The 13,201-nt window shown below is 40.8% G+C and overlaps 1 long non-coding RNA gene across 1 annotated transcript; it reads right to left on the reverse strand.

Moving 5' to 3' along the window:
- Positions 1-251: 251 nt before the first annotated feature.
- On the reverse strand, positions 252-7,819 carry LOC146545592 (uncharacterized). Its single transcript, XR_014880130.1, has 3 exons — positions 6,448-7,819; positions 5,317-5,520; positions 252-2,667 (listed from the first exon to the last, which is right to left on the reverse strand). It is a non-coding gene; the product is annotated as an uncharacterized LOC146545592 (long non-coding RNA).
- Between the last annotated feature and the right edge of the window lie 5,382 nt (positions 7,820-13,201).

Genomic DNA, 13,201 nt, shown 5'->3' on the forward strand with positions numbered 1-13,201 from the left:
TTGTGGAAATCTTTTTCAGATAACTTCAACAAAGCTGTAACTGACAGATAAGTCCCAAATGCCTTTCTTTGGTTTACTAAATCAGTTAAGGCAGTCTAAATTTTGTAGTCACCTCACCTCAGCCAGATCTCCTCAAAGCTCTGGTTCTTAAAAGCAGATCACAAGAATCTTGCCAGATGCAACTGCACCTGAACCGCAGGTCCACGACGCAAGAAATACTCAGCACACAAATATTTAGGCAAGGAGCTACATGCTAGTTTTATTCATAAAGTACTTCCCCTAAGTGCAAAATATTTTATTTTATAAATGTTAGCAAAAAGTGATACATTTCTAACAAAACCAAGAAAACTATTTCTACTTTTACTCAATTACTCTTTTCAATGTGGAAGATAGAGGTATGCACCACACCAACAGATTTCAGTGTCAGTCTGGTCATTCAATAAATACATCATTCTACTTTTCCAGTCTATTTGTGACAGTGAAAAGGTTTCATATATGTACTGAAAAAATATAAGCCTTTTTGGCTGTTTTTCTCAGGTTTGGAACTAGTAATCTCTACACACAAAATTCTAAATAAATTCTAAAAAATCTCGAAGTCATGTGGAAAGGCAAGCAAGGGCAGGAATAATCACTGCACATCTGTCACAATTTAAGTTAACAACAACAGGACAAAAAGCCTCCAGAACAACAGTGTAACCAGACAGCAAAGCAAATATGTCTAGCCCTGTGGACCAGCAGCCACAGTCCTGAACGTTAAAAGCTATGGCTGGGAGCTTGATAAAGAGTACCACTGATGCTGGTTATCTCTGACTGCATAAGAACAGTATGCAGCACATGTCCTTACAGTGTTAACTAGAGGTCCAAGCACTAGAAGATAATGGAAATTATTCTTTCTTAAATCTGAACCAGGGTCCAAATCCTCTAGATGTCTAAATGAAAGTTGCAGTGAATTTGCATCTTGTGGACATCAGACCTGATTAGACATATGCCACTGTGCAGCTGACTATGCCCCCAAAGAAGTACTGTCATCAATTTTCATCATGATAATACATAACCAAACCTTGGGCTGTTTGTTCTGAATGCTTTGGGGTTTTTCTGTTTTGTTTTGTTTTTTGCTTTTGTAGCACTGAATCAGAATGAAGCTAATTTGCTTCCTCACAAACAATGAAATAGTTTAGTTGACTATTAATCTTCATTCACAGAGGCCCATTTTTTTCTCTCCACATTTCCACCTGCTTCTGCTGCCTTGATTGTAGATACATTCATAGATCGTCTTGGGTTGGAGGAGACCTCAAAGCCCACACTGCTCCATCCCCCTGCCGTGGGCAGGGCTGCCCCCCACCAGCTCAGCTGCCCAGGGCCCCATCCAACGTGGCCTTGAGCACCTCCAGGGATGGGGCACCACAGCTTCTCTGGGCAGCTGTGCCAGTGTCTCACTGCCCTCTGAGTAAAGAAATCCCTCCTAACACTGAACCTATATATCCCTTCTTTTAGTTTAAAACCATTCCCCCTTGTCCTGTCACTATTAGTGTAAAAAGTCAGACTTCCTCCTGTTTATAAGTTCCCTTCACATACTTTAAGGCCTCAGTGAGTTCTCCCTGGAATCTTCTCATCTCCAGGCTGAACAAGCCCAGTTCCCTCAACTTTCCTTGATAAGAGAGGTGCTCCAGCCATCTGGTCATTCTAAGAGCCCTCCTTTGGACCCACTCCAAAAGCTCCACATCTTTCTTATGATGAGGGTTCTACGCATGGATGCAGTACTCCATCCAGATGGGGCCTCATGAGGACAGAACAGAGAGGGGCAATCACTTCCCTCACCCTGCTGGCCAGTCCTCTTTTGATGAAGCCCAGGATACAGTTGTCCCTGTGGACTACAAGCACACATTGCTGACTCATATCCAGCTTTTTGTCCTCTAGGACCCCCAAGTACTTTTCTGCAGAACTGCTCTCAATGAGTTCTATATCTGGGATTGCCCTGACCCAAATGCATTTGGCCTTGTTGAACCACATTAAGTTCATGTGGACTCAGTGTTCAAGCCTGTCCAGGTCCCTCTGGATGGCTTCCCTTCCTTCTACTGCTCAGCTTGGTGTCATGAGCAAACTTGCTGAGGGTACGCTTGATCTCATTGTCTATGTCACTATGTCAACTAAGATGTTGAAGAGCATGATCTGCAATGCATCTTCTGTAATCAAATTAATTTTTCACCACCAAAGAATTATGAAAAGGAGGTTCTTTCAGGAGAGAGCTTATCACCAGTGCCACAGGGAACGGTCGAATTCATCTCCCGCAAGCACAAATATTACTTCAACGAAGAGTTAGGGTTCCCAAATCTTCTGCTAACCTTGATCTCATGAAATATACTATTTTGTGCTGCTAATGACGTAGAATTTAGAGGAACCTGCTAAATTAAGGTTTAAGACAGCTGTTAAGATAGTTTCAATCTGTGAGATTGATAGTGTCACTTCCACATGGCTTTACAGAAGAGGGACTCTCTGGGAGACCTTCATTTGGATGCAGTGCCAAGATTCACTGTTGGATTTCAGCTGTAGCCTTTTTATAGTCCCATATGAGACTGCTGACTGTGCTGTTTATGGCAGCCACGCATGCCTTCCAATCATATCCAGTTTCCTTTAGATCAAAGGATGGGTAATTCTCTTGAAGAAAGTCTAAAAATAAACATATCAGAGTAAATTATCAATTATTTATGCAAGTTACATTCTCTTGTTGGATGTAATTCAATCAAAACAAGCGCATCCAAAACAGAACAGCTTAGGTCCAGTATGAGCATTGAACAGCAGAATTAAAGAGCAAACATTTTTCCCCTCTGTTTGAGATACTTGACAGTGACAAAAAGGTCTAAGCATTAAAACAAAATATGCAAAGCAAACAAGGAGCCATTTACATGGGCTTGATCCCTTAGAAGTGTTGATGTTCTTTTCCTAAAGCAAAAAGTCTCAGCCTCCATTTCAGAATGCGTGTGGCAAGACTACACCCTCCTTCATAGCATCTTTGACAATTACGTAAAGAATTTATAGGAATTCTCTTGTTTCTGGTGGATATTACCAGAGCTGACTTTGCTCCATCATGTCAGGCACTGGAATGGCCTGCCCAGGGTGGTGGGGAGTTGCCATCCCTGGCAGTGTTCAAGAGGCGTCTTGAGGAGCTACGAGATATAGGTTAGAGGCTTCTGGCTGTAATGGTGATGGGAGGACAATTGGATTAGATGATACTGTAGGCCCTTTCCAAACTTATGATTCTATGATCCTTTAGAAATGTGGGGATGAAGGGTAGATTATGAGAGTCTTTTCCAACCTAAAGTCACTAAACTATAACACAGCAACTTAACACAACTTTAGAGAAACAACAGTGACAGAAAAGCAGCAGGAATTTCTCCCTTACCTATCTTGTTACAGTACAGTAAACAAATACTTGACTTAAGTAGCAAAGGAGTAAATAAGGTAAGACTGCAGCACTTTTCTGCCTTTCAACATGTAAAATGATTTGTTTTAAGATCAGATTTTGTTGTTTTTTTTCTTTTAATTTCTGATGAGAAGTTTTCTCCTTCATGAACTGTGCTGTGAGTCTATTCCAGAACTCTTAAGTCTGGGCTAGAGAAGAATATCTTGCAGAATTCAAAAAGCACCTGCTACAGCCCTAGCCACAACTTACCCACTCTAATTCTGGAATAGGATTTGCAAACAGAATGAATAATGCTAATTTCCTAAAGACATCATATGGATTCACGTAAGCTGAAGAAATGGCAGAACTGTCTATATTGCTACAATGAAGTATGAGGGCTGTTCTGAAAGTAACATCTCCGATTTTACCATATTAGGCTATAATGCCAGAGGCAGATGCTGGCAGTATGGCAGAAAAGATTGAACCTGCCCACCGGCCAGTATCCCTCTACGTGTTGTTGCCATGTGACAGATGGCAGTAGAGGGGTAGTCTGACAAAATGGCATCTGTTATGTAAGTGTGGATGAAGCACAGGTGTGTAATTGAACTCTTCCATGTGGAAAAAAACAGCACCACTCACTGACATTCATTCACTCTTGCTGAATGTTTATGGAGAGCAACGAGTGGATGTGGGCACAGTGAAGAGTGGAAGACAGTGGGTCACGATCACTGGTGCAGATTTTTACAACTGCAGCATGCAGGCTCTTGTTCATCACTGGCGAAAATGCAGATCTAATGGTGATGACTGAAGAACAGTGCTTTGTAGCTGAGAATTTGCTCTATTAAATAGTGTTATTGTACCCTTTCTATCAGAGCAGACAGGCTTATTCTGGTGGCTTGTAGCTGGGAGCTCTTGGGCCATCAGACAGGACAGTGGACTAGGACTCATGTCCATTGAAGCACCTGGACTTACTTGGTCTAGAAAAGAAGGCACCATGGGCAAGTACTAGTGGTCTGCTAGTACCTAAAAAGATTTTATTAAGAAGACAGAGACACACTCTTAGCAACACTGAATTGAATGTGGGAGAATGATTGATCAATGGCTTAAATAGAAATGAGAGATGGAAACTGGACTTGAGAAGAACCAGAGTTCTTCAGAGCCCCCAGAATAAACCAAGGTCTGCTCTCCTAAGCTACAAGGTGTGTACTCTCAAACCTGTTCAACTCTCCCCAGGATCTTGAGGTTCACTATTTCATAGTTGTATGGGGCTGCTGAATCACGGCCTGAACCTCTGATTAATCACCTGAGGCGAGCAATGAGTCAGCCACGGCAGCACAGGTGAAGGCAATTCACCTGTGCTGCAGGAAGGGGTGGAGCCTGGCTCCATCTCTCCTAGACCCACTTAAGAGCTGACTGCCAGTGGGGAAGGATCTCTTCTGGAGATCTGCTCCATTGGAGTCTATTTTGTGAGCCCAGGTTAGGGTAAGAGTTTTTCTTTTCCTACTCCAATATAATAATTGCATCAGCCAAGCTCCTGGATATACTATACCATCTGTATATTCATTGATTGTACGATAGTCTCTGTAAGTCATACCACCACAGAATTTCACACTCAAACCTTGCTCATAAAGAGCACCAGAACCTGATGTGCTTTACTTCTGGTTGGCCTATCCAGCACCTATATCAAGAAGTTGCCCCTGATATCTATCAGAATCCCCTAGAACTGCTTCCATCTTCCAGCACGCTCCCCTTTCAAGCAGATATTGAGATAGAATTCCCCCACAAGAACCAGGTTTGTCTTCGGGAGCCTTCCCTGACGAGCCTGAATATGGATCCATCAACTTTCTCTCAACTATTTCCGCTGCTTGTACTAATATATCCCCCCTTCTTATCTGAACAGAGATTTTTGTTCTTACCTCTGAGAGCATTAATTCTGTTGCAGTCCAACGGACTCATACCACGTTCAATATTACCATAGACATTGCTTTTCACCAGAACATCTTCGGTGAACAGATGACGAATGAGGTAGCGAGCTGACAGCTCTGGCCGAGACTTCCCCTTTGCTACATAAATGACTGAGACAGGCAACTGAACATTGCGCCACGCACTTCCAAGGAGTTCTGAAAAGGATACAGGGAGAGAAGTATTTTACCTACCCAATATTTACTGTCCTGCAAAGCGGCTGTGTCATACTAAAACTAGAACAAAAAAATTCTCCCCTGAAACCACTGTACTGGCTTGGAAAGACCAGAGCAAAGCCATAACATCACAGCTAATTCTAAAGTATAACAGATTGTAGACAGATGTCCAAGTAGTCGAAAAAATGTGCCAGTTTTACAATAGTGTAACAGCACTTCTTACAAAATCTCAGCAATGCTAGCGACGTAGTCTGCATTATTAATGACTGCTTTCCAAATTGTTTTCCTCTCGTGTGAAAAGAAGATGCTATTTCAATTACAGACATAAATTTCCACTTTTACAATGGTGCTCAGATCCTCTAAGTGGAAACTGGAAACAGTGAATATTTTTGCAGCAACTTGAACTGACTTCACTGCAACATTAATATTACACATACAAATATTAATGCTATATATATATTTATACACATGTAAAATATAAGTATATATATAAAGCAGGTATAAATATTAAAAATTATAGCGATATAATTCAGTAGTTTGTGGGGTCAAAGTCACCTAATGAATCTTGGGTGCAGGTTCAGATCTGCTAGAGCCCCACAACAAATCTAATCAAATAAATTATTTCCAAAGGCAATGAACCTCAGCTCATTTTTTCTTGAATCCCTCTACAGGTATCACATGCTACACGTGGGTATTTTTTTCTATCTGATGTGTATTATCCTATATTGTTTAAAAAAAAAGATTAAAGGTTACCCTAAGACTTTTATTGTCCTAAATTTTGGTTTTACAGAATGATGTGTTTTTCTTCTGAAATTACAATATCATTTTACAGATTTTCTGAGCTAGCTCACTCTATGAGAGGAAATACAAACTTAGTACTTAATAAATTATCACCTTTAGACAACTTACTTGGTTTATTTTTGTTTCAGAGTACAAACAGCAGATCATAGCATTGACATGTGTGATACAGGTTTTCCAGTCTTTTCCATATTCACTCAAATCATAGTTTGGAAAGTTAGCTGCAAGAAAACGTACAAAATTTATTAAGATTCGTGACAAAAAAAAACCAAGAACATGACAAGTATTTAAAAGTCTTCTTGTTTAGAAAGAAGAGAAGGCTTAGGATTGCTTGATGATTACTCTTCTCCATTTAGGAGCTTTGTATTTCTAGCTTTTATTAAAAAGAGACGGGAAGCTCAATTTTGTAGTGCTACTTAGCTTCAAAACAGAAGAGGTACACTGCTATCTCTTTGATGTGTTTCAATAATGCTTTTACTATTAAGTAATTTGTGATAGAAGTAGGAAAAAGATGCAATTTATTGTACAAGCTTTTTTTTTTTTTTTTTTTTTTTTTTTTTTTTACAAAAAGCTGAGTAATGCTGATGCTGCAACTACATAACATGGTCTATGCAACCTGCCAGCTTTAAATAAGAAATGAGGAAATGCACGGGTTCACACATGCGTGCTATAGGGCATTGGGTAAATGGCCTGCCAACATTTAAAAAAAAAAAAATAATAATTAAAAAAGTCCTCCCACCTTCACAACTTCTCAAACAAACAAGAAAAGTGAAATTAAGAGCAGAAAAGCAATGTATGAGAATCATGAGGTAACTTTTGTCTCAAGTGCACTGTGGCCAACCAAAAACCAAACCCACCCACAAAATCAATATCACACAAGCAAAGTAAGTAGTAATAAAAAATTTAGAAACACTTGGCATAACTGATGAAAATGCAGTAAACAAAACTAGGGAAAAGCAGAACCGTTTTATCTGTACTGAAAAAAAATTAACATCGAGGATCACAAGGCAGGATTTTCAAAAACCAAGACACAGCAGAGTACAGCACATTCACAACAGTGTTCAGTAGTTGAGAAGTTGCTGGACAATGATTACGATTATTATTTGATTGCTGAGCCGTCTCCATCATATTTGAAAAGTTGTGGCTGTCCGTTGAGGTCCTAGGACTGGAAGCAGAGTCATGTCACTCCCATTTATAAGAAGGGGAGCTTCTTATAAACTACAAGAACCGGAGAACTACAGACTGGTGAGTCTCACCTGGGTCCAGTGCTCTTTAACATGTTTATCAATGAGATCGATGATGGCATTAAGTGCACCCTCAGCAAGTTTGCTGATGACACCAAGCTGAGTGGTGCTGTTGACACAGTGGAAGGAAGGGATGCCATTCAGAGGGACCTCAACAGACTAGAAAGGTGGGCCCGGGTGAACCTAATGAGGTTCAACACAGCAAAGTGCAGAGTTTTGCACTTGGGTCAGAGAAATCCCAGGCATCCATACAGACTGGAAGGAGCGGTCCTTGAGAGCAGCCCTGCAGAGAAGGACTTGGGGATCCTGGTGGATGAAAAACTTAATATGAGCCAGCAGTGTGCTCTTGCAGCTCAGAAAGCAAATGGTATCTTGGGCTCCATCAGAAGAGGGTGGCCAGCAGGGACAGGGAGGTGATTGTCCTTCTCTACTCTGCTCTTGTGAGGTCCCATCTGGAGTACTGTGTCCAGGTCTGGAGCCCCCTGTACAAGAAAGACAGAGAGCTGTTGGAGAGGGTCCAGAGGAGAGCCATGAAGATGATCAGGTGCTGGAGCACCTCCCCTACAAAGACAGGATGAGGGAGCTGGGCTTGTTCAGCCTGGAGAAAAGAAGGCTGTGGGGTGATCTCATTGCAGCCACTCGGTACCTCAAGGGAGCCTACAGACAGGAGGGGAATCAACTCTTTGAAAAGGTAGACAACAGCAGGACAAGGGGAAATGGTTTTAAGTTGAAGGAAGGAAGATATAGGTTGGATGTCAGGGGGAAGTTCTTTACAGAGAGAGTGGTGAGATGCTGGAATAGGCTGCCCGGAGAGGTTGTGGATGCCCTGTCCCTGGAGGTGTTCAAGGCCAGCTGGATGGGGCCCTGGGCAGCCTGGTCTAGGAGAGGTTGGCAACCCTGCCTGTGGCAAGGGGGTTGGAGATTCGTGATCCTTGAGTCCTTTCAAACCTGGGCCATTCTGTGATTGCGTGATTTTGATTCTGTGATTATCCTAGAGAAAAGGACACATTCTATGTGAAAAACTCTAAGTTCCAAGTAGAACATAAATCTGTGCATTTTGAAAGGTATCATAACTCTAATTGCAGTCATGTTATTAGGATCCAGTGAACACCATCCTTGTGTACTTGCTTCTATAATGCTACACAATAAAGCTTCCTCAGGGAACAAGACACAAACTAAGTATCTCACTACATACTTTGGTTTAGTCTTTCTTGTCCTTCTGGTCCAACACGTGCTCAAACAGGGACATTCAGAGTGGTCCAGGACCACGTCCAGACATCTTTTGAAGATCTCCAAGGAGGAGACCCTACAGCCTCTCTAGGCAGCCTAATTCAGCGCTCATCAGTGCAGTAAAGAATCCCTCTGGTATTTTGATTTATGCTCATTGCCTCTTGTCCTGTCACTGTGCACCATGAAAAGAGCCTGGCTCATCACCTTTGCATCCTGCCTTCAGGAATTTATACACATAGATGAGATTCCCTCCATGTCTTCTCTTGTCCAGGGTAAACATTCCCAGCTCTCTCAGCCTCTCCTCCTAGGAGAGGTGTCTGCTCCCTTCATCATTTTTATGGCACAGTGTCGGACTTAGTTCCTAGCATGTCCACATACATGATGTGCTGGGGGAGCCCAGAACTGGTCACAGTAGTCCAGTATCTTCACTAAAATAATTCATCTTTGCCATGATGTCAATGCTATTCATATTTCTTTTATTTTCATTTTTAGTTTAGACACCGATCACTCATCTGGTCAGTTTGAAAGTTTTTCAAGTTTTTATACCTGGGGTGTTGGCACAATTGCGTTCTGAAAAGCCAAATATATAGTGAGAAAGGCACCTTTGTGAAGGCTCATTTTTAGTGGAAATAAAAATAATGGGCAAAATAAAACTAAAAATTCGACAGCTCTTGACTCTGATCAATGAATTTTTATGAAATACGCACTGTTATGTTAGCTTCCTTTTTAGTAAAGGAAGAAGAAAAACAATTAATCTGTCCATGCTATCTCTTCATTATTTATTTGCTAGCTGAAGGCATTCAAAATCCAGATTTATCTGCAATAGCACACTCTACAGCAACGGAAAAGGACAGAGATGGGTTGAGCTTTCTGTTACCTGGAATCATTTCATTATGAAAAACAAGCATCCTAAAACATAGATTCTAGTTCAAAATAAGTCAATGAACAGGAGTTAACAAATATAGATGATGTGATTTTTTATTGTTAAATCAGAGGTCTTGTCATATTCTGCGGTCAGACCTTTAAAAATCTATCACCTAAAGAAACTTTTGGGAAAGTTTGTCCATTTCTCCAACCATTTAAATTAATTTAATAAAAATATAGAACATTTACCACAAAAGCTGCATGGCAGCTTGCACCTACCCATTTCTTCCCTATACGATATAGTGACAGAAGTTTTCTTTATTTAAAAAAATAAATATTAAATTAAAAAGGCTATGCAATTCACAATTAATTTGAATGGTAAGATGGCAGCTGTCCCACTTGATTGCCGGGTAAGGTAAGAAAGTAGAGGTCATGGGGTGCAATTGTTCTGACATAGGATGTTCTATGAATATTTTTGGATGATTGGACAGTGCAAGCTTTGAGTCAGCAGAACAACAACAACAATAAAAACATTCCCAAATAAAACATAATATCTTATTAATTACAAACACGCACAAGACTGTCATCACTTTTACTCACCCTTAATCCAAATAACCTTACTGATCTCTTGATATTTTTTGACACCAGAATCACTCTGTCACACTAAAAGCTTTGCAATATTGTCAACAAAAGAAAGGTCACTAGAGAATTCATAACCTTCTTCAAAAATTACCTGCTTTTCCCTTTAAAGAGTATGTGTACTTAGTCACAAGTACTAATATTCTGTCTCTTAAGTTACCAGAGGATTAACCATGTAAGAACAAAGTGGATAATGCACTCAGCAGCGTGTCTTCTACAAAATTTTGAAGAAAGGCATTTTATTACAAAAATATACTTCGGTATTATGTAATGGAGATGACAACACACTTGAGACCAAAAATCAATTTGCTAATAGAACCAGCCTGTCTGGATTCTGTGAGGCATAAACTCTCCTCTAATTCCAGAAACCAACAAGGCAGTACTATTGGTACTATTTGGTAAAGCAGTAACATCAATATACACAAGTATAAGACAATCTAGAGAATTCCTTCCTGTTCTTTACAATATAAACAGAATTTTAAAGCACCTGTGGCGTTATCCTGAGTTTGAAGGACACTGGCGGTTCTGTGACCATGCTCAGTAACAACACAGAAGATTATTAATGACATAGAATAAGAAATCTAAGTCAAATTAATTGAAATGGAATCCACACCTACTAGTTTGCTACTAATTTTCTTCTTAGTGACAGAAGAGGATATTTTTTTTGAATAAGCATCAGAAGAAATGAGAGAATTAAAGGTAAATCTGAGTTTCTCAGTTCTGTAATACTCACAGGTTTGAGTAACAGTGGCCTAGCACAAGTATGCTGCATTTCTGAGACCTTTTGATGAAGCAGGTCAAGTTTTTTATCCAGTTTCTGAATGGAATCGTACATGGCCTGATAACAAAAGCAGAGGTGAAAACAGGATTCTTCTCAAGAACCCAATTTTATATCTGAAGAAATCAAGAGAGTTCCGTTAAAGGCAAAATTCTCTCCCTGTAATGGGGCAAGATTAGCAGATGATAAATACCCTCTGTAAGTAAATTAAAGAGCAATTTGCGCACAAAATGTAAATAGCAATGGTAAACATCACAGTAAAAAGAATTCTCAGAGAAGCCCACTCCAGCTATACTAACATGGTTGGCACTTACAGGTTGTTCTTCCTGCTTCTGTCATGTTTTATTTTATCTAACATTCCATGGAATCATTAAGGTTGGTGGATCTGCAATCATCTAGTCTGGCTGTCAACCCACCATCACCATGCTCACTAACGATGTCCCTCAATGCCATATCTACATCTTTCTTGAACACCTCCATAGATGGTGACTCCATCGCTCTCTTGGGCAGCCTGTTCCAATACCCCACCACTCTTTCAGAGAAGAAATTTTTCCTAATGTCCAACCTGAACTCCCACTGGTACGACCTGAGGCCATTCCCTCTTGTCCTACCACTTGTTCCTGGGAGAAGAGGCTGACCACCACTTCGCCACAACCTCCTTTCAGGCAGATGTAGATAGCTATAAGGTCTCCCTTGAGCCTCTTCTTCTGCAGTCTAAACAGTCCCAGTTTCCTTAGTCATTCCCTATAATAAGACTTATACTCCAGCTCCTTCACCAACTTCATAGCCCTTCTTTAGACAAGCTTCAGGGTCTCCATGTCTTTCTTGTTGTGATAAGCCCAAAAACTACTGACAACCACAAAAGTAAGCCAGGTGTTATCATAGAATCATAGAATGGTTTGTTTTGGAAGGACATTTAAGATCATGTAGTTCCACCCCCCTGCTATAGGCAGGGATGAGGTTACTCAAAACCCCATCCAGCCTGGCCTAGAATGTTTCCAGGGAGGTGGCATTCACAATCTCACTGTGCAACCTCTTCCAATGTCTCACCAGCATTTTTCCAGTGTTATACTACTTAAAATCTTAATAAGTTTCCACAGGTAAAAGGCTTGTAGGCAGTCACTGAAATATTGATTTCTACATCAATGGGAAATACATTTAGAACAATACTGTCTGTAAAGTTAAATTCCTAAGTGGATTTGAATCTGAACAAGAATGTCAAAGACAGCGAGAAGAGCTTCTAGATGTGCACATGTGACAAAAGGAAGACTAGGAAAAATGTGAGTCCGCTGCCAAATGAGACAGAGGAAATTGTTACATGGGGAAGGGAAAAGATGGAAACACAATCTTTGATCAATCATGGCAACCAGGAGAAGTGCCAAATGACTGGAGGAAAATAAATATCACTCCTATGTTCAGGAAGGGCAGGAAGAAGGACCCAGGGAACTACAGGCCAATCAGCCATACATCAGTCCCTGGGAAAGGAGCAGCTAATTCTGGAAACCATTTCCAGGCACACAAAGGACAAGAAAATAACCAGGACGCATCACCATGGTTTCACCATGCTTGGACAACTAGATAAACTTCTGCAATGAAATGACCAGCCTAATGGTTGAGGGGAGATTATTGGCTGCTTGGTCTTTTGTAAGGCCTTTGACACTGTTCCTCATAAGTTTGTTTGAAACAAATTGTTGTTGGATGGGCAGATTGAAAATCAGTTAAACAAACAGGCCTAGAAGTAGTGATCTGTGGTTCAAAGTCTAATTGGAGACCAGTAAGTTTTGGTGTACTCCCAAACATCAATAGCAGGTCCATCCTGCTTAACATCCTCATTAACAATGTGGATGATGGAGCGAAATGTATCTACAATAACTTTGGAGGAATGGCTGATACACCAAAGGGTCATGCTGCCACCCAGAGGGACCTGGTAAGACTGCAAAAATATCCCGACATTAACATCAAGTTCAACAAGGAGAAGTGCAAAATCCTGTAACTGGGGAGGAACAACTACAGGCACCGGTACAGTACAAGTTGAAAACCACATAGCCGGAAAGCAGCTTTGTGGATAAACACTAGGAGGTCCAGGTGGACATGAAGTAGAAGCAAAAGC

Source organism: Meleagris gallopavo, chromosome 1 (assembly GCF_905368555.1).
Source record: "Meleagris gallopavo chromosome 1, MGAL_WU_HG_1.1, whole genome shotgun sequence".
In the NCBI taxonomy this organism is placed as follows: Eukaryota; Metazoa; Chordata; class Aves; order Galliformes; family Phasianidae; genus Meleagris; species Meleagris gallopavo.